Source organism: Oenanthe melanoleuca, chromosome 1 (genome assembly GCF_029582105.1).
Source record: "Oenanthe melanoleuca isolate GR-GAL-2019-014 chromosome 1, OMel1.0, whole genome shotgun sequence".
In the NCBI taxonomy this organism is placed as follows: domain Eukaryota; kingdom Metazoa; phylum Chordata; class Aves; order Passeriformes; family Muscicapidae; genus Oenanthe; species Oenanthe melanoleuca.
In genome coordinates, this window is record NC_079333.1 from 4,356,795 (window position 1) to 4,373,837 (window position 17,043).

The 17,043-nt window shown below is 37.9% G+C and overlaps 1 protein-coding gene across 2 annotated transcripts in view; it reads left to right on the forward strand.

Moving 5' to 3' along the window:
• LOC130257195 (ephrin type-A receptor 6) overlaps positions 1 to 17,043 on the forward strand; it is a 271,650-nt gene that overhangs the window by 233,903 nt on the left and 20,704 nt on the right. The window lies entirely within an intron of this gene.

The window sequence follows — 17,043 nt, forward strand, 5'->3', positions numbered from 1 at the left end:
ATTGGCTTTGCTCCCTTCTCAGGCATGTGATTCAGGGAACACTGGCAGTGCTGAGGGAAGTTGTTTTGATTTTTGGCTATGGGATGTGTAATAAACTTTGGCAAAAGTTTATATTAAGCAAATGTGCAAGGGTAAGTGGGAGACCTTTTTCATTCTTCTTTGCAGTTTTTTTGGCTGTGGAGGGTCTTTCCCTTGTTGTTTCCTCTTCTGGCAATTTGTGTTCGTTTACAAGGATGTGTTCGGAAAAGAGAGAGATGGGAGAGGAGAGACTCTTACCAGCTTCACTGTTGGAAGCATGCTGTTAACCCTTGCATTCATAAATGAAAATTTTGATTTTATTTCACTGAAGTTTACCTTCTATCTGGACATGTAGGACCTTCCTTGCATGGTTTAGGTCAGTTCATTAACACTTAATTCCTCATGTGATGCAGATAAACTGCTACAATGGCAAGTGGGATTTGGGTGAGGGGAGTTGGGGTGGGATTTTTTGGGTTGTGGTGTTTTGGGGGGGGGTTCCAGTGAAGTGAAAAATTCTTGAACATGAAGAAGCTTGTTCAAATGACAAGTCCCAATACACCATTTTTTTTCCTGATACCAAACTATATTTCAGTTCCAATTATTATCACAACAGCTAATTCCAAGCTGATTTTTGAGTACCTTTCATATCTATCATTTAAACTACAACTTTTCAGAGGAGGAGTGCATTCTCATTAATACTGTCACAAAATGTACAGAATTTTTATATTCCCATGATAGGGCACAGAGAGAAGATAAATAAATATTAAATAATTTATTTCACTCTTTTTTCTGTTTCACTTTAAAAAGTGAAGTATGGCCAAAATAAGGAATTCATCTGATTGCTCTGTACTGCAGTAAGTATTCTGGTGCATCTACTAAATTCAATGTAGATATTGTAATGGGATTATAGATATTATCTATTTATATATGTAGAATATATATTTTAGTTTAGGCCTAAAATAGAGGTGTTCTGAAAATTTTGCTGCAACTTCCATTTCTTAGAAGTTCTCCACAGAACTGCAAGCTGACTTAGAGGAAAACAAGTCACTTTGCAAGGTTTTCTGTTGGTTTTAATATGCAAGCTGGGGGAAAAAAGACCCCAGATTTTACTTTATAGCAGAGATTTCCTTCATTTATTTCTCAAAACCTCTTTTGCTTCACACTGCTCCTTGGTAAGAGGCTTGAAAGGGAAAACAGACATGACTGCAGCTTAACAGGTTCTCACAGGAGGGCTGAGCCTCACTGTGTGAGGAGCTCAGCTGGCACCAAGTGCCCCACAACAGGAGTCAAGGGACAGTCTGAGCTCTGAGCCCAGGCAGCCCCCCTCCCAGTGAGGGTCAGGAAAGATACCAAATGATAACCAGAGGCTTTCAGCTATTATTTATCCTGTCATTTTCTGCTGGATACCAACACACAACAGTTAGTTTTACAGAGCAGTTAGTGCCTGTCCTGTCCATGATGGCTAGAGCTGCTTTTAATCAGGAAGTGCTATGTTGTGAAAAAAAAACAAACAGTGCCATTACATATTCCTTTTTTTCTTTATGTTAGTGGCTTGTCTTCTTTTTCTTCTCCCTTCTCTCAGAGTCAGGAGTCAAATCACAAAAGAGATTAATTTTTCATGTTCGGGCTCAGTTGTTTATTAAATCTTATCTAAAGTACAGAGAGTTCTGCAACACTTCTACCTAGCAGCTAAAAATGAGCAAAATGGAGATGAATCTAGCTAGTTACAAGGTCTTTTAAAGCTGAACAGTCCAATTAAAATCTAACACCTATATTATTTATACTTTTGACCAATAACCCTGTGACCCTCAGTGCAGCACTATCCAACCAAAAACTACTACCTGAAACCATGAAGAAGAAGGAGCAAGAAGAGACAACACCCAAGAACCTCCATCTTGTCCCATACCTATTGCTATATTCTAAAACCCCAAATTCAAAACCCTTCACCATGTGACACTACACACCTCTATTCCAACTACACACCCATGACTTTAACTCCATCACTCAAATTTGGGAGCCTCTCCAAGGTCTCAAGTCAAAAGCAGTGTTCCCTTGGGGATCAGTGCCAAAAAGCACAGAAAGTTCAAAACTCTCAGGCTTCTGGGTTCCAGCACCTTTGTCTGTTATAAAGGATTTCCTTGAAACAGAGAACAGGCTTTGTTGAAATGCTCCCAATTTTCCTGTTGGTTCATCCAGCTGTTTGACATGAGAGCTTGTTGTAGGTGTAGAACTCAGAAGTGCCTCAGGAGGACTCAGGGAAGGCTTTCATGGTGACATGGACCAGAAGCCCACACTGGGTGCCAAATCCTCTTGCAGCTCTCACTGCCCATCATTTTGGCACTGACCTTTTTTTCCCTCTTTGTGAACATCTTCCCAACAGCAGGCCATGTGTATTACTAGAGAATTTTATAGCATCTCTTTATTTCCATATTGTGTTTTCAACATGTGAAGGTTAAACACTCAGTGTTCTCTCAAGGATTCTTGTGCTTTTAGAATTCATGTTTCCTCTCCACAGAGATTTTTATTGGTAACAGCCCCGTACCTGTAACTGCAAGGAATCCACAGAGTGGGTCTGCATATTGAACAGTGGTATTTTTAGCCTCACATCTCCCAGTACAGCACTGTCAATGCTCAGAGGAAACTGATTATTTTATCTTCCCCTTTTTGTCTTAGTCCTGGTGTCAGAAACTGAATGGTACAGTTGGATGTTTTCTTTGGAAATTATCTACAATACACTATAGCCCTAAAATAGACTTTAATGTCTGCGATGCAGTGTGTATTCTTTTTGTCTTCCAGCTTATTGAGACAAAGGATGTAAATATGTCTTTGATGAGAGAGTTTTCAGGAAGTAAAATATTGATTCCTGCAGGTTACCTGGAATCAAAAAATTTACAGCAAGATATCATTTTAGAATAGGAAGGAGGAATTAAAATCCAGGAACATTTTACTGCAAATCTTTGTGTTCCAGATTGATGAAGAAAAAATAAGCAAACTTTGGGATAACTGAACACTATGAGGGTTTTGACTTTGGAGACAAAACTTTCCATTTTAGTAGTGGTTTCCAAGGCAACAGTCATAAAAAGACATTTCTAGTATATAAATAAGCATTTGTGTCAATACAGAGGACATCTAGGCTCTTGCATCCCTGCTTTTTATAGACTGTGTTACATGTTGCAGATTCATTGAGTTTAAAACATGGTCAGGGTTCACATGTGTTTCAAAAGGAGCCACATGGCCCCAGAACAACTCTTTACCTGTAGCAAAATATTTATAATCAGAACAGAATTTGTGACATTACTGCAAAAAGGACTAAACTGGTATTTCTCATAGGTGACACTTTAATAGTCTGCATTAAATCTAATTTTTAGTGAGACAAAAAGCTGCTACAAATAGAATTATATGATAAAGAAACATATTCTAGATTTCTTTCATCAGCTTTATTTCTGAATCCATTCTGAATTCATTCAGCCTTATTATATGGAATATTTTCTTCTTTCCATAATAGTAGTTATAGAATTGATTTATTGCATTATATTTCCTGAATCCCTTTGTAAACTTTATAGGTCTGATTCTTCTCAAGGCAATTGGGTTAAATACCACATCCAGGAAGATTTCAGACTTACTAGATACATTAGAGGAGCAAAGATTGATGCCAGTAATCTTTATAAATATTAGTAAGTAGCAAAACTTTGGGGGGATCAGGATGAGAAGTTCATATTTTTTGACTTTGTTATATACTTTCCACATGGCAAGACACACTCAGATTTCCCTGAGTGATACACAGGTAACAGGTTTGGGGAGAGAAGGTTTAATTTGCTGAAAAGTAAAACAAGATGCAAATGATTTTCCAATTAATTTGGGATGTTAAGCAATGGTTTCTGAACAACCTCTGTGCTATTGCAAGCATATTGACTAGGTATTTACTTTAAGGTTAGAATCAGTCATGGACTGTAGAGTAAATTGGTTATTGACAACCATTGAGAAAAGAACCATTGACCTGCCAAGGTCTGCATTAACCTGTTTTCTTGAAAACTCATTGGTGACCTAATGTTGAGCATAAATGGTGAAACTCTTTATCTCTGTGTGTGATGTGACATGAAGGGTCTGGAGCATGAACCAGTCTGATGAGGAGGAGCTGGTGGGGCTCAGCCTGCAGAAAAGGAGGCTTGGGGGGACCTTACTGCTCTCTACAACTCCCTGTCAGCCTCTGCTCCTGATGATGAGTGATAAAATGAGAGGAAACATCCTGGGGAAATTTAGATTGGGTATTATAAAAATAAAATATCCTTCCAAGGCTACTGTGCCAGACCTCAATGGGATCCCAAAGGGTTGTCTTTGGGCAGGTCCCTTGGTACCACCCTGCCTCATCAGGATTATTGTGCTCTTGTGCAGGAATCCAGCTGCTGGCTGCTGCTGCTCCCCAGACACTGCAAGTCCCTGCTCTCAGCTGGGCACCACCCTGCTGGGGGAAAGGTTTGCTTTTAACTGGAGAGTGACAGTGGGAATTGCTCTAGTGAGACTCTGGCATGCACATAAATACTTTGAAGTAGCCAGTTAATATCTCAGAATGTTGGGCTGTACCAGTGTGAGGTGTGATGACTTTTAAGTAGTAGCTGTGTGTTTAGAAGTAACAGAAATCCCAAACTGAGCTGTTCAGTGTAGTGTGTGGTGCTTGCTATTTACTTGAGTGGTTTGTAGCAGCCCCTGAAGATAAAAATATGTCTGTGACAAAATTTAAACATTTGGAAACATTCTTTTTTAAATTCTCTCTTCAGCTTTTATCCAGCTGTGATCCCAAGTTCATCTAAGAGGTCTTCTGGTTTATTTAACCCTCCTTAAATTTAGTAATAGAAATAAACAGGTTATAACTGACCACGACAAACACTGACCCTTAGGAGGAAGATCCCAAGAGGGCAATGAAACATAAAATTAAACTCCAGTTTTGTCAAACTTTGAATTTCTGTGAGTATTCACTTCCACAGTTATTTGAGGTCTGAGAATGCATATGAAAAAGCATGCAAATTTGCATTTAGATGTGCAGAAATTAAAAAGGAGCATAATGGTTGAATTTAATTATGAAACTTAATCTCATCCCTGCTTTTATCTTCCACACCACTCTGAGAAGGAACTTCAAATATGGATTTGGCAGAGAAATACAGTTGGAAATTTGCATTTCACTTTTTCTTTCCCAAAATTAGAATGTTGATGAATTCAACCCAAGTTTGTGTTAAGATTTTGGCTGTAAAAAACGTGGTATTTTGTACTTCATTCCTAATGTGGCTTTCAAAACAACATCCATCATTCATTGTAATCCAATTTAATTTCAAATTAGAAGAATATATTGTACTGTAATCAATCTAAAGGATGCTGCTTTTAAAGATTTGCAAGCTCTGCCTTTCTTTTAGCTTGGATTTCAGCTTTTTGTCTCTCTGGCTCCTCCCATTTTCATATTAAATTTGAGTCTCCAACTCTACATGTATGTGCTTTTGCTGTTTCTCAGGTTGACTCTGTGAGCATCTCTCAGTGGTTTTATTTACAAATGTTTCATAGGATTGAGAATGAACTCCTTACAGATCTGTTGTGCTGGTGCTCTTGGAGATCTTTGCATCTTAAGAGATATTTGATGAATCTGTGACATATAACCCTGAAATTTATAGCAGTTTTTCCCCCCACAGAGAGTCACAAGTGTCAAGTCTGTCTTTGGATAAGATTCAAAACTTGCCAGTATTCAGTCCATGCAAAGAGGCAATGTTACATCTCTGAGCAAATCTTAAGTAGCTGTGCAAGGACAGAGGAGGTGGAAAAAGTCAATGCACTCAAAAATAATTTCTGAAGTAAAAGAAGATTGTGAATGTCAGGAAGCTACAGGTGGTGTTTCTGAAAAGATATGGGTCTGACCAGGGCACAAAAGTTACTGACCTCTCAGCTGGACATGAAAACCTTGAAAAATGGTCTGTGCACACTCTTCTCCTTGGAAACCAGCCCAATAAATGTGCAGTGCACTTATATGTATGTGTAAACATGCCCTGCATACTGTGAGCTATCATTTTGTTGTTAATTCCTCATACTGTTAATTATTTTTTTAAGGCTAACAATTTTCAGAATATTAATCTAATTTCAGACAGCTGGGGGTTCAGCTCTGTATGGATTTGATTGGATGCATTTATAATTTTTTATGAGAATTGCCATTTTCAAACAATTGAAGAAGCTGTTGTAAACATGCAGAACATGCTTATACATTTTTAGTGAGATCTTTATTCAGTCAGAACAGTACTATCCACACCTAAGAGTAGAAAAGTAGGTGTACTGGCATAAAACCAAAGTTATTGCTCTGTTGCTAATTCTGTGAATGAATGTAATCTTGAATGCCTGTTTTGTTTATTGCAAATGAAGGATTACAGTTCATTTAGGATTTTAGTATTCAATGTACTGACCAAGGTGCAGCAAATCATAAAATCCCTTTCCTGTGCTGGAACACACCTGCACTATGCACAGCTCCTGGTATACTGTTTAATGAGCTTCAAGGCAGTCCATTAAGGTCAAAGCAGTTGTTTTCAGTAGCATGTGAGCTGACAGTAATTCCCATAGGTTATGGTATTTTGATATATGGAACAAGCAGGACAGTCTCTTGGAAGCCTTGAAAAAGAATGTCACTTATTCATGTAGGTGGGGTTTTGGGGTTTTTTGTTTTTCTCATTAAAAACTACTGGTACCTTTCAAAGATGAGTTAAGAAACTATTATAAAATTTGTTTACTGTGTGCTTACAAGAGGTAAGTAATTCACTGGGAAAGGAAAACCATTCATATCCAGTGAGCCAAATAGCTCAGCTCTAACTCCTTTATTTAGTTATTGGTAGGTGAAAGGACATAAGAAATGGATGATTTTTTGTTTTTATTTGTTCTACCACTCTCAGTGGGAATTTATAAGCCACATTAAATACCAGTGTAAAAATTAACTACTCTGCATACAGGCATATAAAACGTCTGGGTTGAAAATTTGAAGCACTTGGCTTTACCAGGCTTTTTTGTAAAGCTTCATAATTAAATCTTGACATATTACACAGCAGGATATGTTATGTCCATGAGTATGATTAAATGAATTCTTGACTCTAGTAAAAAAAAAAAAAACAAAAAAAAAAAAACCCAGACCAACCACCTGTTGGACTTGATTATTTAAACAGATGCATATTTCAAAGCTCACATGGAAGGAGCTTGGATGGGAGGAGACTCATCCTGTGACTTCAGCTGCTGTAGATCATTTATGTTTTTGTCTCAATTCTGTTTCTGCTGAGGTGTGTCTTGCACTGAGCTGGCTGTGTCAACTGGAGAGCAAAAAGTTATGACCCTGGAAGAGATGGAAAATTCTCAGCAGTGCTGCTAGATTGTGATGAAATCCTGTTTGTTTTTCAGAACTGGGAATTCCTGTGTGCTAAAGATCTGATGTGTGGTTACACTGCCTGCTAAGGGGTGGAGGGTTTTCTGACTGGCTCCTGGGGGATTACCCTACATTGTATTTGCATGTGACTGGCAAGGGCTGTGTTTCTTAATGACTGCCATCAATTTGAAATTTGTCAAATGAGAAAGAGGCATTGAAATTTCAGAGACACTACTTATGTTCATGTTCCATGAAAATAAATGGTAACACAGAAAACAAATTCTGTGAATTTAGCAAGGACTTGACCCTAATTGATTTTAGCCTGGAGTTCTGATATCCAGTGTTCAAAACACGAGTCTGGAGAAAACCAAGATTCCTTTTCTGCTTTTACTTATGTGAAGAGAGCAAGTGGGGACTTTTTGGGGGCAGATGTCAGCATTATGGATATGTTCAGTCACCATCCTTGGAGGTGTTTAAAAGTTGTGTGGATGTGGCACTTGGGGATGTGTTTTAGTGATTAACGTGGGGCTGATGGGGTAATGAGTGGACTTGATGAACTTAGAGGTGTTTTCCAAATGAAATGATTCTATGATTCTGCCTGCTTCTCTGGGTAATATTGCACATCTGGGAGGGTTTAGGATACAGTAATCATGGAAGAGTTCACAGATAAGAAAAGAGTATCTTCCCATATTGCTCAGCTACTCTTTATGTAACAAATCTGGCAAAGGGTAGATCCAGTGAAATATGAAAGAGGGGAGTTCCAGCCTAGTAGGATTTTTGCTTTTGTGTTTAGATGTGCAGTATTGATGTTCTCCTTTGTTCTCCTGGGGGAACCTGTGACCTGATTGCTGATATGTCAAGGCTTTGGTATTCACTTCAGCTAGAAGAAGAAAGTAAAAAAAATGCACATCTCACATGCTGATTAATTTATCTGCTCTCTTTGAACTAATTCTAGTATTTCTCCTGTACATGATATCAAAGTTGTTGTAAATCAGATTCTGTAATTACAGAAGGAAGTTTCTGAATCAAGGTAGACACATGTGTTAAACTTAATCTACTTTCATATTTTTGTAATAGAATTGTTAACTTGGGAACAAGACTGGCCTAGTTATTCACCTAAATGAATCCCCAGTGAAATCAACCAGAGGAATTTCCACTGACCATGTAGGAATTGTGATTTGCCCTAAATCAAAAGGATAACTGCAGTAGGAAGGTTATTACTGTTGCCTGTTTGCTTGCAAGAATGAAAGCCAGATCATCTTCAGTCATACACAAGCCCTTGGGAATCTGGCTTGTGCACTTGCCTGATCTATCAGATTTTCAAAACTTTGCAATAGTAAACTTTTAGTTCCTTGCATTCTTTATTAGTCTTGTTCTTTGGCAGACTTTCAGGGTAGCAGCTTCTTGCCCAGCTGTGAGTTCTTCCCTTCACTGTAAGGGGGGGTTGGGAGGGGAGGATGATTCACAGTTTGCAGTTTCTGTTTTTCCCTTTAAGCAGAATGTCGCAGGGATATTGCAGCACGGTGCTGTCTGTCTGAAAAAAGTGTTAAATTGGTGTGACTCTGATCAATCTAGGTCAGACATCACAGTCTTTGCTCAGTACTTACTCAGGCAAAACTCCTGTTGAGGCCAATGGGAGTTTTGCCTGACTAAGCACTGTGGGATTTTGCCCTTAGTATCTAAAATATTTGATCTGTTCAATGAGCTTGTGGAAGAGCTCCAGAGGCAAATCTTGTCTCTTGTCCTTGACTGCCCCTCTGTGGCTGAATCCTCATCAGCTTAAAGGCTCACAAGTTCCTGTGCCTCCCAACATTAAGCATCTCTTCATTGACAGAGTACTTAAAAAGAAAAAAAACCTGCACAGCTTAATATTTATTATTTTTAAAGTAATTCCCAAATCTACGTGCAGTAACTGTGTGTATTAGTGCATGAAAAGGAAATTATATTTTTGTATTCTGGACTCCTCATTCTATTTTTTCCTCCACTAGAGCTGCAGAATTTTGTTTCCAGTTGTGAGGGCTTGGGGGGAGGGTGGTTGGAAGGAATATTTAGTCTCATGGTTTTTTGTTGTCTCCTGTAAAATATTTCACAGGTTCATATCACTGCTTGTTCCATATGAGGCATTTGGTTCACAGCTCAAATGTCATAGAAATTCATTCAGTGAGGTGCAGGGTCAGTTTTGTGGAGTAATAGATGAGGCATACTGACTTATTAATGAACTCAAAATAGTTTTGTTTGCAAATAAGGCCTTAGATGAACAGACTTCACGGCCCTCACAAAGAAATATTTGATATTTAGATATAAATATATATAAAGACTTGAACCCACATGGAAGATCTAGTTTTCTTTTTAGTAATGTGACCATGCTTAATGTTATGATTTTTCATTGTTTTTCTAAAATTAGCTCAAGTGCATTTTGAGATGAGACTTGTCATCCTCCCCCATAGCACCACATCACTGACTGTGCTTTCATTTCTGCTCTAATTTCTGTCTGCCTCTGTCTTCACCCTCAGTGCATTACCTATTAGTGCTTCTTCTGTTTCCTCTTTTCATTGTATCTTGTTTTATCTTTGTTTCTGGAGCTGGAACTATCACTTTTTTTCCATCAGGCACCCTGTTTTTCATTTAAATTCCCTCTTGAAGATCCATATCTGAGTGTTTACTGCAAACCCTTTTGAATAAAAATGTAGTCACCCTACTCTTTATTTTAAAAAGAAGCTCTAGGTTAAATCTCATCATAAATATGTTTCACATCTCCTTAGAAGCTTGCTTATCCTTATTCAGGCTGAATAACTTCAGAGCTTCTCCTGAAATAAATACTCCTAGATGTGGATAAGGAGTTACCCAGCAGGAGCAATTACCCTGAGAGCACCAGATCTTTCTCCCTCTGTAGCTGTCACAGCCTCTACAAAAGAACACTTGGTAAACCCCTAGTTGTAGCCTAAGAAAAGCATTCTAGAGCCATTTCTTCAAAGTGAGGAACAATTATAAAATATTTGCCTCTCTTTACACAGCCTCCCTTAAATTCATCATTATGACACACACCGTGAACTCCAAGAAAAAATTAATTTCATGCCCAAATCCTGCAAGTCATCCACCACACTTAGCCACTCCTTGTATTTCAGCCTCTTTAACAATGTCATGACTATAGATTAATTTATTTTATTTTTAAACACAGGCTTTTCAGTGCTGATGCACTCCAAGAATTGCAGGAGCAGTACTATTGATTAAATATGTAGGCAGACACATAGTTCATAGTAATTTTTTCCTGGAAAAGCATGGAATATCCATCAGCCTGGCCCTGGTTTCATTCTCTATCAATGAATAAGCCTTGCACAATCATTGTAGTGTCCCTTTTGTATTATGCTTAATGTACTTAAACATATTTCTCTGATTTGATCACTGAATTTTTCAGCAAATTATTAATGAAACCATTGGCTCCATGAAAGTACCTAACATGAAGAGACTCTCCAGCCTTTTCTCTAACAAGCTAGAATAATTAATTCAAGTTGGCAAATAATGTATTCAACAACATCTTTAAGTAAATGTTCTTGATACCAAGTTTAATTTAGTCTTTGATCCCTTGGTCTGATTTTTGATATCATTTTCTCAGAAATAGCTCTCTGGCTAATCTTTTGCTAGTAAGTTTAGTATAGTTCATTACAGGAATGAAATAATTCAAATGTATTTTAAAAGTAAACAGCTCCTGTGCTGTGGTTTACTCAGGATGCTTTTCAAATGTGCAGATTCTGATTAGGATGAAAATGTATTCCCAGAAGTTGAGAGAGCTTGTGTGTATCTGTCTTGAGTAACAATGATTCAGTTGTATTGTTCTAAATTGAAAGAATATATCATATACTGGTCAAGATTTACTCATTGAACATTTGGAGTTGCAAAAAGGGGAGAAATTCAACCCTACAAACCATCTAGGGAAGTCAAGGATCCCTATTCCAGCATCTCTAATTAACACTGTGTAATTACACACTTTTAATTCTGTCTTTTGTTCATTTTGTGTGCTCAGCCATGTAGTCTTAAAATTTTGTTTTGCAGAATTTCTAGTTTAATGTGTCATGCAAAAAATATCCCTATAGCCAGCTCTTCTGGATAAGAATGGAAGCAGGAGTGCTGTGGTCTCCCTTGGCTGTAGGATCAGAGCTAGGCATTGAATTGCCCAGTTAAACTGGGGCTTTGTTCCATGTGCAATTTGAAATAACTCTTGGCTTTCTCTTGTACTTGGCTAGAGTAAGTCAAGAGCAATTCTGCTCCTGTTTTTGTAATGAGTCTGGCCTTGTGCATTTGCCTGCCTCAAGATTTCATCTCTGCACCTTGTTCCTTTGGCTGATGCTGGGTATTGCCACTAAAACAGAAAGACATGCTTTATACCATATAAATGGATTAAGCAATAGCTTTTTTTTTTTTTTTTAATCTGAAGGACTGAAAAGCTTCCTGGGATTCCTTTCATCTCTTGATCAAATTCTCTGTTTTTTTTCATGGTACAGCAATGTCACAATAAAAGCAGGTATAGAAAAAAGGGAGAAAATAGAAAGATACACCTAACAGCTGTGAGTAACAAAGGGAATATATTTCATTGCATAGTATTTCTCCTGAAATTTGCTCAGTTTCTAGAACAAAAGGAGAAAAATCCCACACTACAATACACTGTAAATTATTCAATGAAATGAATGTGTGTGCAGACTTTCTTTTCAGTCTTTTCTAAATGAGAGCTGCCAAAAGTTCATGTTCATAAATTGTTTAGCAGACCTGCTACACACTTCTTGAAGGAAATATGCTGGGATCCATAGCTTCAGTAATTTGTTGAGGTTTTAAAATGTTCTTTTTCTTTCCAATTGCATTAGAACATTTGGCCTCCATCAGAAATAGAACCATAAGTAACACCTGCTTAATTAGTAGAGAACAGTGAGGGGGCTTGTACATATTTTTGGCAGCAACTAACTCCAGAGAATAGGAATATCCCATGGGTATGTGTAGGTAACAGAGTCACCTAAAGGATCATTCTGACATGCACAAGATACCAGGTTTCATGGTTAAATATTTTAATTTTAGCAGGGAAATTGGAAATTGTGGAGAAAAGGCTAGTGACAGGACCCTGAGTCAGCAAGAGCTTTGGGCAAAAAATTACAGATCTTGCTTGAAGGTTAGGCTTGGCTTTGTGAATTGTGCCAGCCCCTTCTCATTTCTAGGAAGTTCTTCCTCTCCTCTCTGAGCTTTGCTGCCAGATCAAGGCTGTCTCTTGCCTGCCACATCTTCCCTTCTCCTGTGTCTCTTCCTGAGCAGAGTCAGTGGCAGCCCAAGCAAAGGGGCCTCAGAAATAAAGCTGAAGGAAACTTGGAGCCTCCCACAGGGCTTTCACCTAAAAACCCAAAATCAAATGAAAATATCCATCTTCCAGGATTGCTGCCTGTTCTGAAAAGACCTGCTCCACCTCCTGACTGGATGACTGACATAACAAGTAGCAAAAAGTATTTGTATTATTCAGCTGTACGTGATGGGATGTTCTTTGCTAATGTGTGCAGTAAAATAGAAATATCTAAAGCTCATACAAAATTTTAAGTAAAGATTGATGTAGCATTTGACTCAGCAAAATAGAGATGACTACCTCAGGCTCTGAAAGTTCTGTCCAGAAGGTCTGTTCCATTAAGAGAAATATCAACATTGCACGCTTCAATTTGTGTGCAAATTTAATTGCAGCCAGTGCACAGGCTGGGCCCCACAAAGTGCTGGCATCTCACTTGTCAGAACAGGTGATTTTACTCTGTTATCTTTCTTTGGGAAGCATCAATTGGTGGAATAATCATGGCACTGAAACACTGGTGCTTTTCACAAAAAAAAACTAAAATGTGTCTCTTAAAAATTCCCCCTTGTTCAAAATACAATGAACTTTTTCCAGTTGGGCCATAATTTTTTCACAGAAGATTAGGCTGGGACAGGCATTTATGAGGAACCAACCTCTCCACACCCAAGATCTTACCCTAATGTTACAGAAATGTGTATTTTCATAGATTTTTTGTGGGGAAAAGCTATTTTTCATAGTCAATATGCACACAACTCTTGCTGCTGGGTGTACAACCCCAGTTTTACAGCCCATGTGAACAGCACCTCCCAGTGCTCAGCATTCCTGCAGGTTTCATTGACATCACACACTTTTATTTGCAGTTGCTGTGTTGCTGATATCTCCATGGACCAAGCTGTTCATTGCTCATGAACAATTTCTTCATGTAACACATGTGTTGTTTTCTTTATGTCAGAGTCCTTCAAAATACCAGTTCCCAATTTTCTGTTTTATTAAGTTTTTATAGACCAGTATCTTTCAGGAGCACAGCATAAGTAGGTGAGAGGCTATGAGGATTCTGGGAGGGTTATCCACACACTTATGAGCCATCACAATAATCTCATTTCTACCCAGCTACTAAATATAATTTCACAGTTTTTCCTGCTTCTAAGTACTTCTACCTGCCCTGTTGTTTGTGAGAAAATATCCAACTCATCACAACAGGGAAAAGATAAATAAATTTTCAAATAAGAAAATCTTCTGGGATGAAGCATGAAAATAACATGGATTTTTTTTTTCCTAATTTTCCATCTTTCAGTTTTGCTTCCTGCTTTGTGTCAGCTTATCAAAAGTACAGAGTAGGTGAGTGGACTTAGCTGATCTTGCTGCTTTCTTATCCAGGGTCATGACTGTGTGGATAAAGCAAAGTACAGTGTTTATCCTAGAAATGGACCAAATGCTGTGTGTTCATTGGAACATCTGTGAGTTTGGCTTGATGACAAGTCCCAGAGCAGCACCAGAAACCCAACGTTTGGCTCCTGCAGCTGAATAGTGCTGATGCATGTTTAATCAAATTAATGGTAAGAGGAATAACACTTAATAGAAAATACAAAAAAAAAAAAAAATCTAAACAAATCCAAGATTAAATATGAAACTGAATTTCCATTATGGAAGTTAGCATGCAAGTTGAATAGCAGATAAAGAGAAATTACCAGCTCAGCTTGCTTTTTGATCTTTTGAGCTAAACTGAATGAAGGAAATAGAACAGATTGTATGATCTTAGAACTTGAATATCATTCTGCTGGTTTTGTAGTGTTTACAAAATCAGAGGTAGGAGATCAACAGTGTACTTTGGGACATGCAGCACAGTGTTGCACTGAGGAAAATATTTGATTTATCATAGTGAATATGATTCATTATTTAACAGCTAAAGATCTATGTGTTTCTGTGGCTTAGTGACTTCAGCAACATTTCTCCATTTTATGTGGAATGCAGGACTGGTAAGTGTAATAAAGATTGCTTCAAGGTGGAATTGTGAGAGGTAATACCATTTTTTTGAGTCACATAATTTATCCTTTCCTGGTTAGGTGTATACTGAGAATAATTGAGATTTTTTCCATACCAAATTAGAAGTGGTTCTGCTTTGTCTATAACTATTTCATTCTTTAAAATCTGTATGTGGATTTTTTTACTGAAGTAAACACACTGCAGAGGAGAAAGGTGTCCACATAAGCATTCATAGCACTTGGCCATTATTTTGTTCTATTTTTATAAGTACAAAATCTATTATAAGTCACATGTGAGATGAAGGCACAGCCCAGGAACCCAGCAACTGCATAAGCTGGAACTTTTATTTCAGAGATTCTTACTCTTCTACCTTGCAGTTTTACCCATATAAATCATTTACAGCCTGGTTTCAGTAACAATGAGCATCCAGAAATCCAGTTATTGCCATATTGCCATATTGGGAGTTGCAGGTATTCAGAATATTTGATGGTTCTCAACTTCTGTCTCTGTTTTTCCCACTGTGAAATGGAGACAGCAGCTTCATCAGTGGGCTGCCATGAGAGTAGTTAACTGGGAGCTGTAAAAGATGCTGAGGAGCAGAATGGCTGAGCAGTGTTACTGCACCATTTTCATGTTCAATCATTTCAGCAAAATCACCTCTTGTTTTTGGAAATACATATAAAATATGAAGCGTGAAAAACAACTCTGCAGATTTGGTTGCAGTGCTTGGAAAAATCATTATTGGTCAGTGTACCTCCAAAAAAGCCTTTATAGGCTTTTAGGGAATTGTGAAGACAATTGAACAAGAATAGAAAAACAAGATTGTTTATCCGGCTAGAGGTTTTTGTATGGTGCATTTGCTGTGATTATCATGAATCTAAAGAACACAGTTTCAACACTGAGCTTTTCAACAACCCTCAGATGCCAAAATAAACAAAATTATTTAAGTGTACTCATGCTTATTTTTGCTATACATTTTTAATGAAGCAGCAATTGTCTGTATTCCACTGCTGAAAATCTTATACAACTGAAAGATTTTGAAGCACTAAAAAAGATCAAATGTGCAATAAAATGCCATGGCATTAGTCCATGGAAACACAGTGTACATTGCAAAAAGCAATATACGAAAAATTGTTCATTGCTTTCATTAATTCTTTTGTGATTGGGGGTGGAGGGCATTACTTTGATGGTTTGTTTTTTTTTTTTAAATTAGACTGAGTTATGCCAAATGTGCAGCCTACTCTACCTTTCCTTGGTTAGAAGAATACATGCCCTAGAGATACTGATGCTGTAGTCATGGGGAGGGTCTCAGAGAGTATTCCAGAAGGTGTGGAAGTTTCAGGAGAGAGGACTGATCTGTATCAGTTTCCCAGAACACATTCTTAAGGCTGTAATTAGTCAGCTCTCTGGTACCTTGAATAAATCAAGTTGTGTTCTGGAAGTTGCTGATAAGGGATGGTGGCTTCTTTTCAGCATTGTTTTTGGTGGTGTTAAATCACTGGACACTGAGTTTACCTGAAGGTTTTTGATCCTGATGCAGCTGCTTTACTGGGGGAAAGTTTGATCCCTATGCTCTGAAAGACTCAAGCTCTTCCTTCAGTTCTTTCACTGGATTTTCACTGGTTGTTGGGAATTCCTGAGAATGATTACCAGGCTGCTGCAGGAATTCCCAGTTACACCAAAAACAAGCAACTGAGGAATGCCTTTGTGGTAAAATACACCCTACTTTGCTGTGAGTGTCAAAATAAGTATTGTGTTGATTAGCATTCTGGGTTGGTTTCTTTCCAAGTGATGCGGATTTAGAAGATAAAGTTGAACTTCAGCACTTTACACAAAAGACCTTTAAAACAAGAAATCAAAACCATGCATTAGTATTCCATAACTTTTTTGATATCAAAACCATTTGGCTTTAATTTCCTTAAGTATACAGGGTCATAATCCAGAAATCAAGTGGGAGCAAAAGAGCAGGTTGTTAACTATCCAGAGACTGAGTTGAAAATGCATTTTCTTAAAATGTCATTAAGTTCTGCTGAATGTTTTTGATTTACTCTGCCTTCCCCAGTGCTATTACCTGGAAGAGTTCAGATGCTGAAGGCACAGCTGTGCTTGAGCTGCCTAATGCAATGCATTTCTTCGTTTGTCCACCAGAGATTTGGAAATCCACTTCCTGTCTGTATATTCATATATGCAGATGTTCATTTTTCAGTATATAAATGTAACTCAGATGATTGAAAAAGAAGAAACTGACAGTGCATATGATATTTTAGCACAAAAAGATGCTTCCTGCAGGAGTTGCACCCATATATTATGCAAGTTTCCATGTAAGCATAACTGCAATGCACCTGTGTCTTAA